This window comes from Astatotilapia calliptera, chromosome 15 (genome assembly GCF_964374335.1).
Source record: "Astatotilapia calliptera chromosome 15, fAstCal68.1, whole genome shotgun sequence".
In the NCBI taxonomy this organism is placed as follows: Eukaryota; Metazoa; Chordata; class Actinopteri; order Cichliformes; family Cichlidae; genus Astatotilapia; species Astatotilapia calliptera.
The window spans coordinates 580,764-587,500 of NC_137436.1; the positions used below are offsets into that span (position 1 = coordinate 580,764).

At 41.1% G+C, this 6,737-nt stretch overlaps 1 protein-coding gene across 2 annotated transcripts in view; it reads left to right on the plus strand.

Annotated features, from left to right (window-relative positions):
* Positions 1–425: 425 nt before the first annotated feature.
* pnocb (prepronociceptin b) overlaps positions 426–6,737 on the plus strand; it is a 25,860-nt gene continuing 19,548 nt past the window's right edge. Inside the window, exon 1 of one of the 2 annotated variants that reach the window (XM_026142466.2) lies at positions 426–557. The gene's annotated coding sequence lies outside the window, so the exon portion shown is untranslated. The remainder of the gene's footprint in view (positions 558–6,737) is intronic. The other variant, XM_026142467.2, reaches the window with a different exon arrangement.

Consider the following 6,737-nt stretch of genomic DNA (forward strand, 5'->3'; position numbering starts at 1 on the left):
CCAGCTTAAACAACTTTATCGACCTGTGACCTTCTCCCTCCATCCGTGACGCTGCTTTTCTAAGTCATAGTCAAAAAATCATCCAAAGTGCCGTCGTCTCCCTGACCTCGGCAGGAAGCTGGTGTCGAGGCCGTGGGCTTTATGGACACCTTAGATATGGAGCTTCTGGATAAATCTTATGATGATGCATATTTTTAGAGCCTCATCAGTTGGCTCGATGAAGATGAAATTGGTGTCGTAGGCAATACCTCCTGCGTCAGCGCGGGCCAACCGTTTGTGTGTATGGCTGGGGGTTTGTGCGTAACTGAATGGGGGAATCCACCCCTTTCTCTAGCTCTCTACGGTGATGCGAGTGGTGATATACAGGAGAAGGGAGGGAGGTGAGGGGGAACTGGAGGGCTGAGCCAGGAGGGAAGGGGTGTGCCATTATAAGAAGCCTCAGAGGAGGCATGCACTCAGTTGTTGAAACCCCGAGCCTAAGGATACGAGCTGAGCCACCCAAACTCTGCAGTAGCCACAGAAGGCAAAGACTGTGAGAAACATCTTCACACATCCAGGTAAGCAAGCGCTCGAATGTGACTTTATTTATGCGAGTCTACCTGTGTAGAGAGATTGTGTTGTTGGACTTCCTGGATTATTTAAAGGAGACAATAGTTAATTAGGAAAGGACTTGTTGTGTGTCCCATGCATTGTGCATTAATCCTGGGGGAATATTGTTGTTTAAGGCAACCACCGTCAGGATTCACCTCCTACATCTGCCTTTTCCTTTCTACTTTGTCTCTCTTTGGCTCTGTGGTTTTGATTTTGACTTAAGAGGTAATCCTGTGAATAATCCTCCTTCACCTGAAGCAATCTTTTCCATTACCCAGTTTGTGTCCCCACGGCTCTAAAGGTAGCACAGTTATCATCAGCAGTAAAGACACCACACCTGATTACTACTTAATTAACCAGAGAGAGAGAGAGAGTCCCAGATCGTGTGGAGAAAGCACTTAGTCACTCAGCAGCTTTTGGGCTGACGTGATTTTAACCTAACACAGCTAACAATGCAGAAGTGGTCAAATCAACACAGATGACTGAGATGGAGAAGAAATCAATAAACAATTTTTCCTGTTTTTTTGTGTTTTTAAAAAAAAGAGAAAACAGCACCAGCAGGTTAGTTTGATCTGACTGAATAAAACATTAATATTAAGAAGCTGTTTTTCACTTTCAAACCGTGCTACAGAAAAACCTCCAGAAAATCCGCTGAAAGCGCGTGATAATGATGATTCTAATGATAATGGTAATGAATGTGCATAATCTTTGGCCATTATCAGTAAAGACGATCCTCGCAGAGACAGGAAGAAAATGGGTGGTTAATGTGCCATTCCCAGATAAATGTGTGCACACGAGGGGGATGTTTGATGACAGATGGCTACAGGACAGAGGCGCTGTTTTAACTGTTTTAGAGGTATATCAGTGCCACTGAACTAATAGGTGGAATGACCCCCCCCCCGTCTCAGTGTATTGGTGTTTAAAGATCATGCGTGAAAGTAATCCCATTTCTAAACCTGACTCCATGTTACTTTAGATCTGAAACAGGTTAAATCTATAACTCGTTTTATTGCCAAAGCATGTCACGATTTCATTTGCAATTTCTTTTATTTTTGTAAAGAAGCAAAAAAGAAAAAAGGATCTGCTGCCAGTGCGTTACGAGCATCCTGCCTGTAATCATCTGAAACTGCTTTTAGGATTTCTGCTGCCTACGCTAAAGATTGAACCGATTAAAGCGTTTACAGGCTTTTTAGAGCCTCTCTGTAAATATTCATTAAGATTTCTTGCTGTTTATTCATATATATGCATATTAATGGGGGTCTGTTTTGTAAAACAGCAGGTTTACGTGTTATCTGTTGCCTCCGCGCTGCTACACGTACAGCTATTTTGCAGTTCAACACTTCTTTTTTCTGTTTCCTCACTTGGATAAAGTAAGGAGCTTGTGTGGCCGTGCTAGATTGCTTTCCCTGGGTCCATGTCCAATGGATTCGCACAGGTGTCAACGCAGCTTAACAGCGACCAGATCAATGATGACACAATGTCAGCTGCATAACACTCTGCAGAATTTCAGCTGTACAGCCAGAGCCAGTGGGGAATTAATACTGCAGAACTGAGCGCATCATTAAGGGCGTAATGTCCCTTTTGTGTGAAAACCTTTCATTTTTCTCCAATATTCTTTGTGGATTCACACATTCGATGTTTTCAATGAATGTTTGAGGCACATTCTTTCATTTTGGGGTCGCATCAAACTAAATAACCTGTACAGGTTTGGGGAATGTCATGGGAGCGTCCAGGTTTCCCTCCGTCTCCCACACATCCAATCCCGGCCCCAGCCTCAGCCGATGTATGTGCACTACGCTCTGCTCTGCACTGGCGTAATATTCTTTCCAGGCTTTTAATGCACCTTGATCAGGGGTGTGATTTTTTCCCCCCACTGTGAAGGACATAAGCGACGCAGAGAGTGATTGCTGAAGAGATGTCACCCACGTGAGCGTTTAGCCCCAGGTACAAATCTATTTCCAATTAAAAGAAAGCTGCTTGAGCCACTGATGGAAACAGTAGCAATGATAAGCTCAGCTGATCTGATGGTGGGAAAGAAACCAGTAATGGATGTGAGGGGTGCAACGTTTCCCCACTTAATATTTGGGAGAATTTCAGTGAGACTGTTGTAGAGAGAGAACTGCACCTCCTCGATTGGTGTGCTCTGCAGTCTGCATTCGATAAGGTTTCCTAAAGAACAGAAGCAACGAGAGATAACATCGTGTTGTTTTCCAGCAGCAGGAGTTCTGATTCTTCCAGCAGATGTGAGGAAGCAGAGATTAAGACAAAGAGAATTTCAAAGATAAAACCAAATCTGGAGTGGCGTGTCATCACGCCGTTCCTCACAGGATCGAACCCTTCAAACCCTTACCCTGTGGGTGCAGCGTGGAGGAGTGGCGTCACACCCCCACCCACTCCCTCCTCAAGCTCTTGATATGTGACATCATCACAGTACAGCCATAGGTGTAAATTACAGGAGGTGGGGTCGTCTTCATCACTGTATTATTGCATACAGCGCTGGATTATCTTAAATGTGCATTAAGAGCACTTGTGTTATTAGTATTTATGATAAAACTAAGACTATAATGATTGTAGCACATGGGTGTGTGCATGTTTGTGTTTTCCATCAATCCTGATGAAACCTTACATAAACCTTGGTTAGGGCACCGTGAGCGCTCACATCCATGTGACAGACGTAAATATTTGATATAAATCCGATAATCGTCTAATCGGTGACTTTACAAATGTGGACGTTTGTTGAAGCTGAGTGTGTGCGTGCTACATTCGTTACACAACATATTGTAACAGTCGATGCAAATTTGTAATCTGAGTGTCTGATGATCAAATAACCAGCTACAAAAATGCTTAAAGTCTGGAAAATATGATGAGAACAATATGAGGATAACAGCGACAGTATGAATATTAAATCTGATTTTAATTTTAACATATTCTTCATTTTGCATATTTATATTGGTGACAATATGGTATCTAACAAATGTATTATGTAATCACAATCAGTGTTTTTCTGGCCAGTTTACCTGCATATAGATCCTGGCCTAACACCAAAGCAGCATGTAGGGCTTTGCTAGTAATAATAAAAATTGACAGAAATACTAAAAAATACACTAAAACAACAGAAATACAATCTCACCTTCATGAAAGCCTTTTTTGATTATAAACCAAACATGTATGAAGAGTTTTAAATGCCGGCGCCAGTAAACCTGACAGTTCTGCATGAAGTTACACAGCCCTGCGCTCACATGTTTGAGGTACCCGATAATAACTTCACTGATTAGACATAAACACTGTGCCCAGAATAACCATTATAGAGAGCACTGCTTACTGGACAATGAAAAGAAACCATCACAATACAACTTCACTAAAAACCCGAATGTGATTATGATGAGAAAGCGAGTTTTTACATGATGTTTTTGTGATGCTGTGTTTAATGTGAGCGTCCTGACACACACCTGTTGTCGCCTCCTCTCTCCTGTTGCCCTCCTCTTTGTCCATCTGCCTCCTTTCATAACACACTACTGTATCCTGCCAGTTATATCACTCCGGGATGATAAAAAATTGCTCGTGTAATAAAAGATTCAAGACCAACAGAGGGATTTTTTCCACAGCTGACATCGTTCATTCTGAATCAGTTTTAAACTTCTTGGGGAATTTCTCACGGCTCTTATCGGCCGGTTCTCACTTCCTGTCCTCTCACCCCTTCCTACAAATGTCCCTGCCTACTCTTGACCTCTTTACGTTCCCCGTAACCAGTCAATTTGTTTATCTGTGTCACAATAACATTTCTTAAATGGTGCAATGGGCCAGGTAATAGTTCCAATCCTGAAATCTGCTGCAGCCGTGGCAGAAAGTCCAAATCGGATTAAGAGCATTCTCTCAGATTAGTCGTTTTAGGATCTGCCGGGGCACAACTGCAAGCGCAGCTCCTGCTGCTCCTGCAGGTCCTGCTGGTCTGAACGGTGCGCTGAGTCACCCACGGTTTATCTGTGGCCGCACAGGCTGGATTTCCACGGCTGATGATCCAGCAGCTGTGTGTGTGTCTGTGTGTGTGTAGGGAGCCATATGTGGTGTGTATTTCAGTGGTGTTGCACTGCACTCAGAAAAAAAAGGTGCCAACTGGAACCAAAAGTGGTTCTTTAGACTGATGCCATAGAAGAACCTTTTTTGGTGCCACAAAGAACCTTTCAAACAATGGTTCTTTGAAGAACCATTTCTTTCAGTGGTTCATTGAAGAACCTTTAAAGGTGCCCCAAACAACCATCAAGAAATGGTTCTTTGGGGCACCTTTAATGGTTTTTCAAAGAACTTTTTTAAAAATGGTTCTTTAAAGAACCATTTTTAAAAAGGTCCTTCAAATGGTTCTTTAAAAGAACCATTTGAAGGACCTTTTTTGAGTGGTTCTTTAAAAAAAACATTTTAAATCTTTCAAAATAAAATGCATCATAAATTGAATTTGAGTAGGGCAAAATAAACACGAGCACAGCATAGACATATATTAATGGTTTATTGTCATTCTGTAGTTACAAAAAGGCATTTTAACCCTCAGCACAACATCACTACTAATACATGTCACATTAGTGTTTTAAACAGTAATATATATATTTTTTTAATAGTCCGTGAGTTTTTTCCCCGAAAGTCAAGGCCCGCCGCTCGTCTGCGCATGCGCATCCCAACGACTGACCCCCTCCGTCCGCTCCCGGGAGGTTATAGTATGACGTATTCTGACGTCACTCTCTCTCCCTGTCATTTATTTGGCTCGAAACACACATTAACAAATTGCTCAGTGATGAACAACTACTCAGATCATTTACCTAAGCTGTGCTTTGTCAAAACGAAGTGTGTGTTCATTACACTGACATTCTGTTCTGCAATTGTTATTTACTTGTATTTTATAATTTGACTTTACATACTGCTGGGTGGTTTGTAAAGTTTACAATAACTAGTATTATCATTATGCTATATTTTCAAAAATATATAATAATCTCAAAAGTAATGCCTTGGAGTAGAAAATAGTAATGCTTTATTAAAATTTAAAACTAAAGTACAGTATTTGAATGTGTGTATTGTGTCTACTGTTTGTTAACTCACCATATTCATAATGGGTTTGCGGGGTTAGGTGTGTGTGTGTGTGTGTGTGGGGGGGGTTAGGGTCTTTAGGCTTTCCCCCCCACCCCTGCCACCAGTATATTTTTAAGCAAATATTTCTAACTTTTATTTGAATATTCAGTTTCCTACCATCTTCTCTTAAAGGGTAATTGCCAGGTAACCTGCCCTCCCCCTTCGCACACACATGCACACAAAGAAAACACACAGTATAATTCACAGCCTCGTTATAGTGAATAAATATTTATGCCATTTACACCATCAAACTTAGATAGCTAAGGATGAAGAACCTTTTGTTCTTTAAAGAACCATTTGTAATAGCTGAAGAACCATCCACAAAATAAAAAGGTTCTTTGACGTATGATGGTTCTTTAAAGAACCATGAAGACATCTGAAGAACCATTTAAGAACCATAATTTTTCTGAGTGTGTGTGTCTGTGTGTGTGTAGGGAGCCATATGTGGTGTGTATTTCAGTGGTGTTGCACTGTGTGTGGCACTAACTGACTTTGTGATTTTGAAATTTGTTTTTGTGATTTTTAGACAGAACAACTATCGAGTGAAGTCACAGAATATTCTTTAACCATGAAGGTCAATAAGAATTTATTTTTACTAGCGTTGGAATTTTAAATGGGGACATGATTGATCATAATGCAGGGAAGGCTAACAGCCCTTTGCAGTAGTATTAACAGTGTTAAAATGGGGGAGTTATGTTCATATCCTCCTCCATCGTTTTATTCTTGGACTCTTCTAGAACAGGTGTTCATGATTCATATTTAAATATAATCCGTATTTACATTGTACTGGACCACAGTGAGTGCATCCACTGTCTAACACAAGCACTTGTAGCTTCTCTGACGCTCTCTTCTGATTGGCTGCCCCTCTCTGTGCGAGATGGCCAGATCCACTCATAACTAGAACTAGTAGAGTGACCAAAACTAGACTAACTACTGACAGAAAAACCCTTAAAAAGGATATTTTAACTAAAGAATCTGAGATTAAATACAATTGTGGAGGGAATGTTTTAGTTTTTGACTCTTTCTGTCAG